Source organism: Bombus huntii, chromosome 4 (genome assembly GCF_024542735.1).
Source record: "Bombus huntii isolate Logan2020A chromosome 4, iyBomHunt1.1, whole genome shotgun sequence".
Taxonomy (NCBI): Eukaryota; Metazoa; Arthropoda; class Insecta; order Hymenoptera; family Apidae; genus Bombus; species Bombus huntii.
In genome coordinates, this window is record NC_066241.1 from 14,561,864 (window position 1) to 14,581,512 (window position 19,649).

Consider the following 19,649-nt stretch of genomic DNA (forward strand, 5'->3'; position numbering starts at 1 on the left):
GTTCATCGAGCTTGGAAGAACATTGTAATATTCTCATCCGTAATACCACGTTCACCATGCAGGCTGCTCGGATAGAGATATCGATGGCAAAGCTCGGAGAATGGTCGGCAACCGACTTGGAAGGACCGTCCTCGCGTTTTTCGAGAGATTACAGAGTGCAGGGCTGACATTACGAGGACCTCGATACTGTTTCAAAGTACCGTTCCCCCCAAAGTACCGATGCCTCGGTCTCGGACGCGGCGGTTGTGTGTCGAGCTACTCTCTAATTAGAGGCGTACTCGATACGCGAACGTATGTCCAGGGGCGAGACGGGATTCGATGCAAATAACAGCGGGCGTAGGCATCGCGTATCCAAACAGGGAATAATTAGAATAATAATGGAGGCGTGCCCCCACGGGTTCCTCCGATGAACGAAGAAAGGATCGAACGTGACTTTAACTTCGTTCTTCAACCCGTGTTTGCACATCGGGAAACCCTCGAACTTGCTGCATCGCCGCACTGTTTGCCCTGCGTTTACGTGGAAAGCCTGAAATACCGAGTTTGCTTTGGGCGCGGCGTTCCATGCGTTTCGTCGCCGACGTGACTGCCTTCGAGACGAACATATCCAAGTTCAAGACACCGTGCCACTTAGCGAGACAATGTTGAGAGTAAACAAGGCTTTACGCATCTTTTGCCCGATGCTTTCGACACTGCGTTTGTCTTCGCCGTGGGAATGCACGGGACACAACGGCCACGAAACTTCACTTTAGAGGTTGTTGTATGCAGATTGCTATGACGAAGTTGCCAAGGTATGCACGCATGTATTGTGTAGAGATACCCCTTTGCATATAGGATTTGCTTAATCTGGATTAGCGTGGATGCGGAAGCTAATATTGGGATTGTCTCGCTCGGCCGGCACAATTAATCCCCGTGTTTCAATTATCCAACTCTGCAAACAACGGGAATCAATAGCCGCGACACCTGATGCTCTGGTATTTTGATGGCGAACGCGCGAACATCGAGCTTGTGGAATTTTGCATATCGCAAAGGGCTTTTATGTATGTTTCCTTCGATTTTGGAGATTCGTTATACAATTCAACAGATTGTTAACTTCCTATGAGATATTTCCAACCCTTTCGTGTTCTATGATCGTTGAACTATTTCTTGAATTTGAGAAACATATGAAGGATTTGAGGAGCATTGCTGATTCCTTTTCCCAATTTTATAGTATAGTTCTTCTTAAAACATTGAAACTTTTGTTTGTTGAAACGAAAACGAAATATGGACAAAGAGTCGGAGATTCTGGCAGGTATAAAATTTTATCTATAAATTGTACAATTGTTTTGCCATACCTACGTGCTGTAGTCATGGAATCTTGCGAGAGACTATAAAGTTGATTAATCAATACGTCTTGGTCGTTAGGTAGGTCTGTTAGTCTTTTATTCCTTCTTTCCGGGGTTACCTTCTAAACGAAATCTACTCGGTCTTCAGGACAATGTATTTCAATTTCGTTGCTAAAGTTACCGTGTCCCAAGGTAATATCACACTTGATATGATCATCGACGTAGGAAACGAACGTGGAAATGACAGGATGTCTGATCCAGCCACGCGTTCGGACAGACAGACCATCACATTCGTCTAGTGATTCCTCGTAAGGTCGGGGTGAAGGAACCTTAATGACTGGATAGAAAGGGGACGGGATAAGAGTGAAAGAAACGGTGATCCTGTCCTCCCTGGAACAGGCATGCGCACCTGTGTCGAGCTTTACCGATGTAACGTGCCCGATCCCTTAGCGAGTCACGATCGCCGGACCTTCTTGTACAAGGTTTTCAGATCGACGCGACATCCCGACTAGGAAACCAGTACAAGGAAGTATAGAACGATCGTTGGAAGAGCTTGCACTCCTAGGAAGTGGCTACGTCGAATGTACATGAGATTTCGCGGAATCGAACGTGACTAGCCGAGTTTTGCCGTCATCTAGAACGCCAACTACTATTTTTCTTTCTTTTCTTTCCGTAATATATATGATAAATGCATCAGAAAGTCGAAGGTGATAAGAATTCTCGAAGCTAAATCAATTTCTATTCTATACATTCCAAATATGGTAGCCTGTACGCGAAAAGTTCCATATTTCAAATAGAATCATTTCACCTTCGTTTCGAAATTCTAACAAGGTTTTGCTCCGAACGAACTTCATTAAAAATTTTCGAATATTGTTACAAGTAGCCGTAAATAGATTCCGCGTATGTAAAACATGTAAACTAGGGGAGTATGTAAATCAGATGTAACGAGGCATGTGCCAAGGGAAATGATTCACTTATCCCCGGGTGATTGGCAGGGAATGGAAAATAGGGTTTAACTAACTCGATAAACGATTTTCTGATCTATGTGGGACCAGTCGGCGATGTACAAAGGAGAAAGACGCGGAAAAGGTACATGTGTATGGGATTGGAGCACGAGCCACAACCGCGTTTGCTCGCCATTGTCCTCGTGGTCCAGGTGTGAGCTTTCTCCCCCTTGTTGAAAGGCACGACGGGCTCAGCGTTGTGATTAATATACGCGCATCCGGCTGGCTGGAATAATTTTCACCGGCGCGCGTTCTGTAACGAAGCTTATGCCGGCGCGATGCGTTGTCAGTGACACGCAAAGAAAACGAGAAGATCGACGAGCTCTCGTGTACGAACTGGCCAACGGGAACGTTGTTCCGGTGGCCCTCTATAAATAGAATGGCGGAGTGCTTGATGATCAATATTCGTACATCCGGTTGGCTGGAACGATCCGACGGATATTCCTACTTGTATTTCATAAGAAGTAAATATTTTTTATGGCCGCATGGAATAAAAGAGTCTGCGGTGAATATACTCTGCGTATCACGAACTAAGAAAGTTGTTTCAGGGATTTTTAGACTTTCGTTAGAATTTTCAAAATTAGCGATAAACACAAAGGTAAACGAATCTTGGACAAGATATTGTTACGACAATTAATATTTTGAAATTATCCAAAAGAGCGACAAAAGTTCATCTGTAACGTGAATATCGAGTATAGAAATATACTTTTCATAATGTGAACTTGGTTCTTCAACATCGCTAAGCTATAGAAGATAAGAAATATAATCTATCGCGCTCTTTCCCGGCGATTTTTATATTCAAATTCTATATTCAATTCTACAAAATCATCTATCAAACCCTACATAAATCTTACTATCTCTTAACACTTCGTCAAATCTTAAAACGGAAGAATCAATGATAATGCACACGATACAACGATCGAATTCGAAAACGGTAGCAGAATCATCAGCTGACGTATAACAGTGTCTCTGTGATTTCCAGGAGTCGTAGCAAGGAATTCCTGCCGTGAGGAGTATGTAAACGCGCCAGACGCCTCATTGTTACGGCGAGAAGAAGGCTGACTAGGGAACGGCATATATATACCGTCAGAGAGAAGATAGGCCGCGCACGATCAGAATAATGCCTGTCGGTGTACTTGAACGAGGCAACCGGAGGTGTTAGTGGACTATAAAGAGAGAAGCACAGAACGGTCGGCTCGTGCACGAGCCACACAGCGGGACACTGTTGTGTCCCCGTGGCCCAGGTGCAGGGCCACCCTCGCGTCCCCTCCTCTCCGTTTACCAAGCAACCAACACCACGGAATGAAAGGTTACTCGCTCGTCGTGAAGAGCGCAGGCAACACCGTGTACCGGACCGGTGAAGATCGACTTCTCTGCAGGGCCTGGGGACAAGACTCACGGGAAATAATGTTGGAGACGGTGAACCGGATACGAATCGCGCGAACCACGAACAGCCACCCAACGTTATAGGTCCGTAGCGTGGTTGTCTTACCCCGTGTAAGAGAACCAGATACGATCTTCGTCGTCGATTCGTGTCCCCCTTGATCGGAGCCCACCTTCGGGGACAGGTTCAACGCGAAGACAAAACCTGTCGACTGTCGACGCGTCAGCCTTGAAAGAATGATAATCGTCGCTTCACGAGGACACCCACGAAACGGGTCGCGGTCGTTAGACAATCGAGCCTGGTAATCGATACGTTTATAAATGGTATCGTGGTACGATACTCTGTATTTTCTCTTCCACTCCTTTATTGCTTGACCCTAGAGAGAGGGTACGCCTGTTCCGGGGCGATAGTAATTAAGTTTTACGGCGAACCTTCGACCCGATTTAAGATACCGGTAGAGGTAATGCTTTAAGCGACGCCGGGCTGTAATAATATCTTCCTCGCCGCGTGATTTCTTCCTTCGAAATTTCTACCAGCCGGATATCGTGGTATTGTATGAATGAGAAAATTATTTCTAAGAAGCGCCTACCAAATCCTATAGTTTCCTATTCGATTCTTTGCTCTCGAATCCTTATCGATTCTACTCAATCGGGGCTTTACGAGGCCGGCGAGAAGTTTCATCTCGATATTTCATCGAAACCATATGAATTTACGCTTTAATATCGATTCCTCCCTCGTCGTCCATGGTTGATTTACGACGAGAGCGTAAGAAAGCCAGATAAGACGAGAAAAGCAAAGGTGTGCAGTGAATCGAAAGGAAAGCTTACGAAGAAAAGCCAGGGAAAAGAAAGAACCACTGTATAATAGATTCGAAGGGAGGAAAGGAAATGTGGCACTAGCTGGTTCGAATAAAACGACCAAGACGAAGCATATTCTGCTACTATCTTATTACGAATCTCTACAAATGATCTTCATCAGGGTAAGGCCGTGTTCTACCAGCTTAATGCTCCCTCCGCCTTCTTTCGCTCATTCCCTTCGACTTTTTTCCATCCATCGTTTCTATACTATACTCAGCGCGTGTTTTCTTGGTGAGAGGAGGACGAAGGTGGATGGACTTCGGCTCCTAGTGGCCCACGGAGAACAGCATCGAGAAGAAGAGTTATCGAAGACGCGAACGAAAGGGAGTCGATTCGACGTTATTAATCTCAGAATGGCGGTCAGACGCGGCCATGACCGTGATAGTTCGGTCATCAAGATGTGTAGATACCGAAGTGGCCTACGGGTTCCACAGTTCATTCTTCATGGGTGACTTTTGCGTATATGCGAATGCCGGACGATTAACGATCGTACCTCGCGTTGCGCTCGTTAAGCGACAGTTTCTTCTTCCTTCGAGATGAACCAGCATAGCGGCCAGGCAACCATTCCAATGAAGAGAGAAGAAGAAGAAGAAGAATGAGAAGAAGGAGAAGAAGATGAAACTGGTACACCGAGATCATCCCTTCGGTCGAAGACGAATGATCCGGACTCTGGGCTGGATACATTATCGCCATGTGTACGAGGCAAAGGAGCTGCACGAGCATCGGGCGACACTTTCGTAGAATCGTGGATCGAGTACGTGACGACGATGGCGATCTGAAAGAGGTCCTCGAGAGCCAAGGTCGTACGACTAATAATAAGTCGGTAGGTAGGAATCGATTTCCCCATGGATCACGACCGGTTGCCTTCGAACCGGGACGAAGATGTGGGTTGATTGTCCGCCACGATACGAGTCCTACGCGACAGTTTCTCTCTCTCTCCCTTTATTACTTACACATCGATATTTCGTGGATTCGTCGAACGATATATATGGTTACTCAAGTTGATCTATATTTCAGAGTGACAACTGGTGAAAGTGGTGACGCGAGATCAACGTTGCTTCATATTAACCATTTATAACTGCAGATCGTTATTCGTTTACGAAACTTGTTGTAGCAATTCCATCTATCTTTTACCTGCGCATGAAATTAGCAATTGGAATTTTAACATTCTATAAAGGAGCGAAATTTCACTCTTATGAGAAAAATGTCATACCGATTAGTTTATATAGTTTGCATTGAGAGTTGCCTCTTTTTGCAGCATAAAAGGAATATCGTCCCATCGGATAACGGTTTCATTGGATTTATAGAAAATAGAACATGGTCGGGCAAGCGTGTACCGACAGTTACATAATTTCCAATTAGCCCATTGCCAGCGAGTTTTTCTCGTTTCTCCCGCGCAAATAATCGTGCGAAAATTCTGACAACAATCGTAGGAAGTAATGGGTAGGGTATAGACGAGCATACGAAGATCGGCCAACATGTACCAATCACCTACGTGTACTGATCACGGGGATTTCCTATGTGTCACGGTTCCGCTCCATTTTCTCCTCTTCTCGTGACGAAATAGGATGAATACGGGATACAACCGCAGAATAAATAAGTGGTTAAAGATAAGCAATAAAAATATTCGCGAAGAAATCACATTGACCATGAAAAATGTAAAGGACAAAAGACAAGATTAAAGAAGGATGATGATAGAAACCAAACTTACTCCAAAGGTACTTGGATTTTAAAATGATTCATTAAATATGGATAATAAGAAATCAGCGAAGAAATTATAAACGACAAAAAGATGAAACAACAAGAGGCTAAAGTAAAGAACGATGAAAATGGAAAGCAAATATTGAGTAAATTTTAAGCCTTATTTCGTCTACTTAATTGCCATTCGTTTGACTTCCAGGCTTCAAAATAATTAGATTTTAAATTAAAATAAAAAGACAGTGAACAATACCGTAATTATTTTTTCCAGTAAAAATGAAACTTGGATCGATTCTGTTCAGCGATAGACACGTTAATCTAAAATATTTCGATATCTATCGATTGTCTCAATCTCACTCGTTCGTACGAGATGATAAAAATGTCAGTTAGCAATTCGAAGAAGGAAGTACATAATGTCGGCGAAATACGGTCGAGCGTGTTCAGAAAAGTCTCTTAAGGCCTCCATACTTCGAAATCAGTCTCTTGGATCGCTCTACGAGATCAGCTAATAGCGTTAAAGCAGAAACTAAGCACCGGTTAGAAAATTTACCGTTAGCACTGGCCGATTACCATTGGAGATTAGTTCTCGCCCGAGATCGCGTTTATATCTGCTTCAGCTTCGAGATGTTAGGGGCTGCCTTGCCATTTTTTTCCATTCCTCCTTTCCTTTTTTCTTTTCATTCTAAACTCGATTAAATCGGCCGACGCTCTTTCTCCTCGCGTGCGTTTCATCAACGGTAAAGTTCCATCGATTCACGGGGAATTTGTATCTGCTGCATGCCACGATATCGTATCACGAAAGCCCCGACCAGTTTATAAATCGTTGCTCCACGTTCTCATCGATCTTTCTCGAGCCTCGAATTAACCATAAATTCTGTAATCGAGTCAGAGTTCGAGTTGCACGCCGGGCATTTTATTTTTCCTCTTCTTTTTCTTTCCGCCGGATGATTCTTCGACGTCGGTTACAGGAAGAACAAGCTACTACAAAGTTACATTACACTTATTTCTCTTCCTCTTTCCCCTTTTTCTCTTCGGTTTATTTCCACTTCCTCTTCTGCTTTTCTTTTTTTAATTTATATCACTCGGTTAAACCGGTTTCGTGGCATACCTACATTCGATAAAGGATGACGTCATAAAAAATTCCCAGGATCGCGATGACTTGCGTCAAGCTGCGCATGTTGTGTGGCGAGAAAAAGCCAAGAGGACGAAATCACGATTTCGTTTCTCATTAACTGAACACCGTTCGACCTCGAAGCAAGCCCACGATGAATCGATGAGGCGAAGAACGAATGATATACAGGGTGTTTCACCTAACTTGAACTTGTATAATCTTGTGGAGACCAGTATGTTGGAACGATATTTTTATTTTACTGAAAAGAGTTTGGGATTGCCACCCGGAAAGCAAACTTATCAATTAATATTCTATGGAACGCTATCTTTCTGAGAATCTTGTATAATATTCTATAAAGTCAAATTATTAAGTCGAAAAATGGAATTATGTAATCATCGGCAAAATTATAGAGACAAATAAAATATACTTGGCCTTTCCATCTCATTAAAAATTTTTATTATAGAATATAATTATTTTTTCTCATATATTAGCTTCTATAAAACAACTGTGTACGAAAAATTCTGCAACTTGTGTGCGAAAAATTGTTTTGAAATTTTTATTTTCATACAAGGGATATTTTAAATGATACAGTTAGACGAAACACCCTGTATATAAACGGAGCCTGGTCGATCTGATTGCGTACGCGTGCTCCTTTGATTCGTTGTATAATGTTACGTGCTATTGTACTTAATTCCAGCGCTCTTACGGTACCCTGTTTGCCAGAACCGCGTGCACCGGCATCGTCCCTTCGCGAACGTCGCTCTTTCATTGCCAACTCTAATAAATAAGCCTAGCAGCCTTCGAGGATGCTCCGGATATGGAAGATTCGCTGGAATTGAATCGCACTCTCTCGCTGATAGCGAAGCGAGTCGATTCTTCCCTTTCGGCCCTGCCTGTGCTTTCGAGCGGTTTGTCGCGCGTCAGTTTTCTGCTTGGAAAATAACAGGACTATTTCGAGCTGCTTTGGTCATGGTTCGTTTTGCAAAACGACTTTCTTAAATTTCATACATTTCAGAGAATGGTAATTTGCTATAAAATTTCTGATAATGTGCAGAAAAGAGTAGCTTTATGCAAGAGAGTCGAGAAAATGTGTGAAAGCAATGAAGTAGATTAATTTATTGAATTTTAATCCTTTGAGTGCTTAGAATAAGTACAATATTAAAGAACCAAGCTATGTACAATGTACATGCACGATATTAAAATATAGGTATAAGTAAATAACAGGTCGAGTTCCATATTACGAGCAGTTGAAGACCCAAGAAGGTGGATATTTTCTCGTTTACATTCGTTTATTCTACACAGCACTTAAAAAGATAATCCAACATTCTACTTTATCACTTGTATCAAGTTAATCCGATATAATCTAGAACAGCATTAAACAGTAACATGTTACAGCCCGTGTTACAGGTTAGCCAACGAGTGCCATCGTTTTATGCGCGAAAGTTAACACCGGTTATATGTGACAAATCGAGAACGGTTTGATAAGACCTGTCGGAACTAATGACACCGATAGGATAAGTAAAAGACGCGGAAAATTCCATATAGAAGCGTGAAAGGCATTGCGTCTTATCTACGATCGAACCACCTGTTAACGATTCACGAAGAGTGACGGTCGACGGTGTTATAAAATGGAACGATCTATAAAGGCCATTACACAGCTCAATAAAACGGCCCCTGGTAACCTGTTACCGGTTACCGGATTATTTCGTGAATAAAATGACGTGTGTCGCGTGCATGTTCGTGCCTCGCGTTTATACCACACTGGAGACGGAAAGAATACGTCGAAGAGGAAACAAGCTGAAAGAGAAGGGAACAAGAGGTGAAACAAAGACGGATAGGTCACCGACCGGTTGTCAGTGACAATTCCAACGCGCGATACACAACCGCTGTCCAGGTATATCTACATTGTTGGAGGAACTAGGCCAATAGTGCAGGTTCACTAAACCACCGCGAACTGGATTATACACCTTTATTTTCGTTTGCTCTGGAACAACAAAGGATCTGTAGTGTTTTAGGTCAGCTGTCAACCGAATTTCGTAAAACCCGACGACAGCTGATTTGCATCGTGTTAGTCATCCAAGAGGACACGTTTTGTGCACGAATCACGATTCACGAATTTCGATGTTTTTCTCTTTCTTGTTTTTCTTGGCAGAGGTTTTTCGAGGCGAGTGAATCAGTTGAATGATTCAGCGAAGGACAATTCGGAAAGAACGTTCGATTGTGACTTTTATTTAATGAGGAACCAACACGACGATCGAATGGTAATCGGTTTCGGAGTCGTGTTACGTATTGAGGGTGACGTAAACTGTGTTATAAGAGTTTCCAGAGAATCCAGTATTTCGTGAATTATTCTGAAATGCGAATTTTGCATAAACTTCTAAAAACGACTAATGTATTCTTAAAGGAAGAGATTTATGTTTTCGTAATTATATAAAGTCAGGTTCATTGGCTTCTCGATGTTCATTGAACTCTGCATAAAAAAAGCATGGCATCAACATACGAAAGCAGATCCTACAGAATTTTGAAGAACTATCTAAGTAATATATGTAGACCACACATGGATAAAAAATATCCATTCTTGTTCATTTTCTAAATTTTATGTCATTTGACTAATTTAACATAACACTGCTGATAAGAGGAATAAATTTATTGCGTCAAAAGAATAAGCCCAGCACGTTTCATGTAACATAATTAATTAGTATTTTCTAAATGCTCAAGAAGTGTGAGGAAAATACATGCATATTTAATTTCAAAATCAGCTAAAGGAACAGTTTTAATAACTCATAGAATTTTATACAATTATTCTCTGATTTTCAATTTTATTCGATTTAATTACGCACTTGCTTTATTTCTATGTAAAAGAGTTTGCCTCTGCATCACATTGAAACGCATCTAACGAATTGAACATTTATGTTGCCTGAAAAATCAAACTACTTTATACTACACTAATTTTAATATAACCTCTCATTACAATCACTTCAAACTTTAACCAACCCTCGATTATGCTTCAGCTTCAAACAATTCTATATATAACTCATACAAAAGTTACAAAACCAATATCCGATTGATTACCAGCATTATTATTCATGTATTTTGGAACGCAAGAATTTATTAACCAATTTAATTATTTAAAAGAGATTTCAATTATTTCGATGATATTTCAAACGTACTTGATTGCGCGGCTTCATAAAAGATTTCTCAGCTATCGAAAATATTGACAGCCACCATGGGAGAATTCGGAGCGAACGAAATCGAGTCGGCTCTCGTCGATTAACGTTCTAAAAACCGTTCGTGCGCTCGTGCAATACGTGCGACGAGTCCAAAGCTCGGAGTCGATTCGTGCGCGCATTGAAATTCTCTTGGATCTCGTCGGACAGAGTAGCCGATTTTTATCGAGTACACGACCGGTTACCGGGCAGACCTCATAAACCGCATTCGACATCGAGGCACGAGTAACCACGTAAGGAATACGAAGTATCACAAGGTAAATTCATTCGTGGTATTTCAATCGGCCAGACAGAAACCGTTCGAAACCCGTTCAGACCGCGAATCCACGAACGCGCCGACACGCCGACCGTGAAACCGTGCCGCGTGAATTCCAGCACGATAGTAGCGTGTCACCGACAACCCCACGATAATCATGCTATTAATCGTGAATATCATGGTTGTATCGGATTTTGATCACGAGCATTATCGATAGGTGGTCTGGGCTATTAATACGCTCGGGTTGACGATCGTTTGTTGAGGGTTGCGAAAAGTCGTGTAACGTTTGGAGTAACGTAATCTCGAAGCAAGTTTCGTTGTGTTCTTTTTACATTCTTCACGAAAGAATTGTATACTGGGTGTTGAGAAATAAGAGCGTAAGACTGTAAGGCGGTATAGTAGAAGATGTAAGAATTAGTTCATTCAGGATCTGTTTTTTTTTCAGAAAAAAATGTAATTCTGTAATTCTGTTTTAGGAAACGTCCAATAACTTAAGTACACAAATAAATCTCCGAAGTGAAGAAACATATCTAAAAATAAAGACACTAAAAAAGTCTAACAGAAATATTCTATCACGATTATTCTTTATGGTTTAAAAATTATGTTGATAAAGTATCTCTTCGAGAAAATTAAGAATTATATTCTACACTGAAAGGGATCTACGTTAGATTAAACATTTTCTGTTACCCTCAGTGCACACTATAGGTCCTTACAGTAAGTATTATTCTTCTTCTTTTTCTAACATTCTGTATATCAAGGACTAAAAAAGAATTCGTATTTATATCATAATGTAAAAAACTATAAATGCTGCATAGTACTTAAATACATAGGAAAAAGTGTCAATTGTAGACTATCGCTGCATACACAGCACAATTTAGGTACAGCAATCGATAGATCGTATCATCTCGTGTAACCCCAGAACGATAACATCAAAATGAAAACTCTTTGACAGGAACGTTCGCAAAACAGACAATTCTGTAATTGAATTTCTTTGTCCTCCCCTTGATAGAACGTTCATTTCCGCGATACTAGAAATTCTTCTTCGGGAATGGAACACGATGCGAGCAATCCACGATTCCGACAGAAAGTCGATATATCCAGTCTTTCGTTTTATTTTTATTTCTCGTTCTTTCGTATGTGACGGCTCGGCAGAGCGTCGGAACCGATTCCATCCACGAAAAGAACCAGGGCCGTCAAAATGAAAATCGTTGAACTTCCTATTCCCTTGTACGAGTCATTGGCCTGTCCGGCGGATTTTTCGACGGGCTGGTTCATTCGCATTCACGTATGCGAACCCGAGCGTATCCAAATTCCGCGATAATCGTAGGAGGAAGCCGTATGTTGACGAAGGAGCGTATCGTGGTTGGTCTCTCTTTGAAAGATTCGGCTACGGGGAACAAGGCGTGACGTTGAATTAGCACTTCGTGTACGAGGCACGCGTGCCTGGAATACGAGGTGGTCGCATTGTCGGTACCGCAAGCTCCGTGCGAATAGAATTCGAACGTGATCGGTGTCGATTCCTCGTTTGAAAGAACTTTCTGAACTCTATTGTCGCTCTGTTTTACGATTGCAAGTCGTTGACTTGTAGTGTTTCCAACTTTGAGTCTCGAATCATCGGTAACTGTAGACTAACATCACTTCGTTGTAAATTTATTTCATTTTTTTTTTTGTATGCATATAGTGATTTTTTAGGAATTGCAAAAATGTTTGTAAAGGAACTGTTAACGATAGAATTGGTAAATCTGCCAATATTGGAAACTTCGGATCTTCCTGTTCCTGTGATCGGTAAAAATATTTACGAGGGTTAGGTGAGTTTTAATGTAAACGTTTTAGCCGACAGAAAGGATATTCACGATGGAATGTGAAAAATTCAAAGAACTTGCGGTAATTTGGGGGAATTCCCGGCGGATCGGTTGAATTTTCGAAGTTTGCTGGACGTTTAGGGAGAATGAATAATTGGTCGTGTCTTTTGAGCAGCCTTAGCACACGTTGAATACAGGATTTCACGGGCCGATAGGTCGAGTCTTCGTGCTCGATATTTTTAATAGCCCTTTTTGGATAGCGACCGGAGGCCAGTGGCCGACGAGCCGGCCGTTCGCGGGGTGTTCGTCTTCTTTTTTTTTTTTTTTTTTTTGAACTGCTATATAGCGTTGTAGCCTGGTCGATAGGAAGCGCTGCCTCTTTTAATGCTCGATCGCTTCTAAATAGTTTGACGTTCAAAATATGTAGCCCGACTACGTTCGTCAAACGGTATATAACCTGGCTGTCGGTTATACCACCTAGGTATACAGCGTTCAGTGACACTTTCGAGTTGCTGAAAATGATCGATCAAACGCGCTCTGAGATTCTATAAATGGAATCTAAATTTAACGAACTACATTTTAGTCTATTGGATAATACGTTTATCGAATAATGGATAAAATTAGAAGCGTCGAGTCGGGAGATAAATACAGCCTCGATTTATATTTAGTTTTATTATAATCGTCGAACCTTCGATTGCACATCCTTGAATAAAGATTCGAAGTATTTAAAATTCCTGTCGTGTAGAATTGAATATCTGGAAGCTGCATCACGAAGCCAGTAGCCTCGATAAAAATCCGATAATTAAATTTCAGGATACCCTGAAATTTAGAGGATATTTATGAAGATCAATTAAAACGAGGACTTTTAATGTTATACAAAAGCGGTCGATCGAAGAGGATCGCCTTTTTCTGGACAAAGGCGGCCTGTCGGTCGCACGACCCAAATTCGTGGCGCGGCAGTAACCGCATCTCTGAGTTTTTACCGTTTCGTGTGGGTCTGGTACGTGATTCAAACGGTCGGTCAAGCGAGGAGCCGAATAGAAGAGGCCCAATGACGGCGCAAGCAACAGAGCACGAATTCTTGCTCAATGATCTCTGTCTTACTTTGGCTACTTTCACTGCGATAATATCGAGTAGTTTTGACTCGTTTAATGCGCGAAGATTGCCTCCCTTCTTAATGGTAGTGGTGCGATTCATGCACGCACCGCTTGCTCGGGAATCAGCGGTTAATTATTTAACAGCGACAACAAGAACAACAACAGCAGCAGCAGCAAGAAATGGCGAAGCGGGTGTAAAAGTGATCGTGTCGTACCAAGAAGTTGTGCGACATCGGTTCATCGCGTTGCCTACTGTTTGAAGAGCTAGACGGCGCTAACGACAACGAAAGAAAGCTTGTGTGCGTCTGGTCGAGCAAAAACGGCTACCTATGCGAAAGGGGAACTACGAAGCAGACGAGAAGAAAAGAAAAACTCACAGCCAACTATAGTCCAGCCAGCTATTACCGTCCATAATTAATTCGTGGCACACCTAACTCAAAACCTGCCACGGTTGGCTTTTCTCTCTAAAACAAGAACCATTCCATTTTCCTATTACCTTTTTCTCAGTTTTTATTCTTCCTTTGCAATTATGTTTAATTCGTCTTGCAATTCGTTCACGACGACGAAAGCAATCACGTGAAGTAATAATTCAGCTTATACATTCTGACTTTTAATAGATTCGATTATTCACTGAGCACTTTAGCACTTCAATCATGACCGACATTGTCATAAATTTGCGTCAGCTGATTTTTCACAGGTTTCGTTCTAAGATTAATGGTTTCTATGTCAATTTTTCGATGCAAATTTCGTAAAAAATGTTTGCTTTATTACGAAGCATACATTTCGAAGAAAATGTTTTTTAATATGATATGGAAGCTTTAATATGAATATCGTATTCGATAAATATGGAAGCAATTATTTTCGTACGTCAAAAAGTCGATGGAAGTAAATTAGATAGCGCAAAATTATCAATAGTATATCGATCATTTTATCGACACTTTTCATTATAGAAATCTATTAATAATCAAACTAACTTAGTCTAAACTGCACGAGACTATTAAGATCGTATCCGTCATTTAGATGTAATTTTAAATGATTTATTTACGATACTTTGCAGAAATAATTCTAATGTTCACGGAGATGTCCCGAGTACTCGATTTTGTATTACACGTTATACCTAAGTACGAAAACGGCTTACGTAAAAAGGATCTTTCTCCTTTTCTTCTTCCGCGATCGATCGCAATTAAGCTCTCCCTTGTAGGATCGATTCTCCACGGTTATTGCACGCGGATCGCGTGCCTGAGATAGCTCCTTACTTACACTCCATTACTCTATTTCATTTTCGTCGCTGTGTCTAACAAGGTAGCCAGAACCGTGGCTGCCCTCTCGTGCAATACACGACCAGAAGATGGTCTTGGTAATTAGCGTTTAGTAATTAGCAATTAGCTGGTCGAGCCGTAAGTAAGAAACCGGGTAATCAACGTATTGTACGACGAATACGCTGATCCTTCTTCCGTCGCGAAGAAAATACGCATGCAAATGGTACGATGTAATCGAGGTCTGACGTAGTTTAACTCTTCATTTTTCTTGGAAGCAATATTTTCTTTTCTCTTCATCGATTAAAACCGTTACGAGTCTCGAAGAGGTAGAGGACCTCGGTGCACGATGAACGATGAAACGTTTATGCGATATAGAATTACAATTGTGGCGTTTTATAATCATATTTTTCCATATACATTCCTAGCGAGCATGTGATATTGGAATTATATAGGAATGAGAAATTTGGAGATGAAATTCGTAAATATTGTAAGTTATCGAAATTGATGTTTCAAGTGTTTAATTTGGAAATCAGTGCGAACGAGCAATTGTTGGAGATGTTACGATTTCGCGTTGGTGATGTTTCGTGATTATATTTTTGCGTGTATACCTTTGACGAAGCAATGCACAGAAACATGTAACATTTTAGTACACTAGCGATGCGACGTTGTTACTATTTCGCATCGGTGATATTTTGCAATTCAATTGGTTCAAATTTCTAAAGATTCATGCATACGAGAAGTAAGAAATTTGATAATGCGGTTAATGCTTTTGGATTGCAAAATCATGGATTCATGTCTCATTTAGTATCAATGAATCTCTGCAATTCAGTGGGTGCACCTAAGTATATGATACCATCATTATAAATATAATCTACACAATATATTAGTGATACTGTACAATTCGGTAGCTTTGTACATATTTCTAATATATCTAACACGATCATGCGCTATTGCATTATCAGAAACATAAAGCTGTCTAATCATACGCTAGCATCACTTATTTGCATTAGACTTAACAGAGATCATCATGCATAAACTGAAAGGTAAGATTTGAAAATCTTGAAATCCTTAAGAGTTATAAATTCAAGATTTTGAAATTTTTAATAAAAAATTCAAAGTCATGAAAAATAATATCATAAGCCATCGTTCATTAAGCGCACGAAGCACTATCGGTTATCGAACTCTCCCAAGAAGGAGTTCACGAAGACTCGTAGCACAGCGTGAAGTAGAAACATCGAGATGGCTTCCACGGTCGGCGATAATTAACGGATAACACACGGTCGCATAATTAATTTGGTTGTTGTTATTATATAGTACGCAGGAGCAAAGTAAATCGTTGATTAAAAAGCCCGCGTTTCCTGGCAAAGGTGATTCATGGATGCCACGGATCGACTACGCGCACGCTCGCTGAACGTAATGATCACGGATCATAATGCAATCGTAACTTCTCCGACGTACTTCGACCGTGACAAATTCATTCTCTTTATCCTCGATGAAGAAACAAGATCGTTTCTTCTAGAACGATTTTTCGTTCAATTCGCGAACCATTCATCGCATTTACATTTTCGAGACTGAAATCAAAGCTTTACGCGAGACTTCGACTTTAATCTTTGCTCTCCGCAACGGTACAATATCATGCTAATTTTCGTCTTCATTTTGTCGTCGTCGTCGTCGTCGTCGTTGCATATAACATTGAGAATTTGATTTAACGGAGGCATTTGAGGCTCATTCACGCGCGTTACACCGTGTCGCGCTCTCGAGGAAAGGAAACCCGAGGTCTGTTTTACGCCGACGGGATACAAAGGAGCCCGTGCGCCTCTATAGATTCTCCTAGTTTACATTTTTCGTCTCTGCCAGCGTGTCGCTCACGGGAACGATCCATTATTTCGATTCTTGGAATTCCTTCTAACTCATTATGCTGACGCGCGTTCTACCTTTGCGGACCCTATTTTATATTCCGTAACCGGCGGACCCGCCACGGGAAAATCGATACCGTTTCGACTATTCTCCCCTTTGTTCAGAGGCGAAGGGAACGATCAGATCTCTCGACTATATAGATTCTGAAGATCCCTCGTTCTAAGCAAACTTTCCGCGAATAGTTGGCAGAATCAGGAAAGAACTTTCTATCTTTATTTCTTTCCTGTTTCGTTGTTTGTTTTGTTATTCGTTTTCTTTCGATCGATTTCGAGGTTTCGTAATGTTAATCAATGGCGATTATACGGATGTTACAGGTTGTCGAGATTCGCTGTGTTGCTTCTTGGTATTCACGTATCGACGGTGTTTGCCTCGGTATTCAGACACGGTTTCTTAATTGTACGAGGTGTTCGTGCACGACAGAGACTAGCCTTCACGGCTGCAAGTCGACACGCATACCTATTATACCGCTGCGTTGAATTATTTAGGCCCGGGCCTCTTTGACTCCGTTCCGGAGACGAACCGGTCCATCCTCGCGTGACTTGTTGCGAACGACTCACCCACGCCGGAAAGATGCCTTTAGTCACCCGTTTTCCCGTAGCGCAGTTGAAATTTCCCTTTTTATACGTTTTCCCTTTCCCCTCTCTCTTTTTTTTTTATTATTAAAGAACGAAGGCGATCGTTTGACATAAGATAATGTTTAACCGTGACCGGTGTATTTCGTTGTTACGTTGCTACTCATTCGTAATTATCGAGTTTAACCGATACATAACAGGTGTAGTTCGACCGGCCACGATGTTACAAGGTGATTTTACACTCGACGCGGATTTATCGATCTCTTTCCGATGACTCAACGTGACTCGTGCGATCGCGTTCGAAAGTTAATCGGATCACTTCGCACGTTCGTGTTCGTATCATTGCTCGACAACAGCGAACGAGAGCCTTATTCTTCGAAGACCTCCCTTATCCCTTGTACATAGCAATACATACTTCCATTGAAAGAGCACTTTGAGATCAACGTATTCCTGCGTCGAGGCACATATTACTTTTTGGTCACAGTTTATAAAATCCACGGTCGAACAACGACGACGAAGACGGCGATGAAGACGAGAACAGGAGAACAGCGAGAAGCATGGTCCGTTTGATCGCGAGAGAGAGCACAGTGCAACAGAATCACTGATCTTGATCACTTGGTATCACCATCGAGGATCGAGGAGAGGCCGTTCCGTGAGCGCGCGCGTTACCGAACGTATCGAGCTCACAGAATTATATTCCACCCTTTTTCGCCGGCTTTTTCATCGCACTAATGAATAAACCACACTGTTTTTAAGACTTACCTATCCAGGGCGGTCGTCAACGGCAGACGACCCTGACGATCCTGACCGGCGACGTGTTCTTCCGGATGGACGCGTGGCCGGTTTCGATTCGATTCGAAAATTCTTTACGTGTCGCGGTTGTAATCGTGCTTCGAGATCTTCCCGTGGAACTGTTATTAGAGTCGATGAACCTTCGGTCTCACTCTTCGAAAGGATAGCGTAATGTTTCTCGACGGGGATGTCCCGTGGTGAACACGGGTTCGGCAGATCGCGATCTAAAAACTACCGATCGACAAACTATCGTTAACTATCGTTTTCTTTTCTTTTTTTTTTTTTTTTCTTAACAAGGATCCAAGTTGCACACCGAAATTCTTATTTCTCTGGCTGGTCTCTCGCACCCTCGAAGATCGAGCGATGTGCGAGTCCCGAGCACCGTTCTTTTCTCCCGTTTTTCCCTGGTCCCCTGTTTCTTCTTTCTCCCTTTCTTTCTCTTCTGTCCCCTCAAAATCACCGCGACACCGCACCGAACAGAAGTGAACTACTCGTGCGCCGCCGGTTCACGGTACCTTAAATACCTTGGCAGCCGCGCCGCCGCCACCGCCGCCGCCACCGCCGCAGCACGCCACCGCCACCACCGCTGTGCGTCGTGCGGCCCCCTACCTCAAACTCGCCCCACGCCGCGCGCGCCGATTGGCGAGGGAGAGGAGCCGATGTGTGCCCGCCGGCTACATCAGAGCATCCTCTCTTCTTCTCTCGCGCCATCCTGTCTCTCAGTCTCTCTTTCTCTTCTTTCTGCCTCCCCTCTCCCTTTCGTCTCATCGTTGTAAACGTTTCTCTCCCTCTTTCTCTGTCCCCCCGGATTTCTGCTTTCGTTTCTCTCATCTCGTTCGTCTTCTTCTTTCGCCTCCCTGCGACTAACTCTCCCTCTCTTACGATTCTCTTTCTCTTTCTATTTCCCTTCGCGGTAATTCAACCGCCGAGTTAGCGTATCCGTAGGACTTTAACACGCGTACGTGCGAGGAACTCGAATTTCTTTTTATTCTTCTTCTGCTTTCGCTCATTTTAAAATCTCCCCGAAATGGGGAGGAACGTTGCATCTAAGAGGGTAGCGTTCTTATGGATGCGGTTTTATTTTAAAGTTTATCGAGAAATGTGGTTTTGGTGTATGGATTTGGATGCACGCGATGCAGCTTGTAGCTGGACTCGGTCGCGCGAATCCTCGAGGGTCGGTGTCGCGGCGCGCCGCCAAGGAAGAGGACGAGGAAGAGCTACGTAGAGCCGGTACAAGTGCGGTGCGCGAAAGCCGCTGCGCAGAGGCGCAGGAGCCGCGGTGCGCGCCTCCCGTCGCGCATTCGCGCTTCGCACGTCTTTGAGAGCGCATCTACTTTTTGGGTGGAGTTGT

The 19,649-nt window shown here is 42.4% G+C and overlaps 1 protein-coding gene across 2 annotated transcripts in view; it reads right to left on the reverse strand.

Annotated features, from left to right (window-relative positions):
* Positions 1-18,774, reverse strand: part of LOC126864403 (titin) — a 60,621-nt gene extending 41,847 nt beyond the window's left edge. For both annotated transcript variants that reach the window (XM_050615709.1, XM_050615708.1), the window contains exon 1: positions 18,269-18,774. The gene's annotated coding sequence lies outside the window, so the exon portion shown is untranslated. The remainder of the gene's footprint in view (positions 1-18,268) is intronic.
* Between the last annotated feature and the right edge of the window lie 875 nt (positions 18,775-19,649).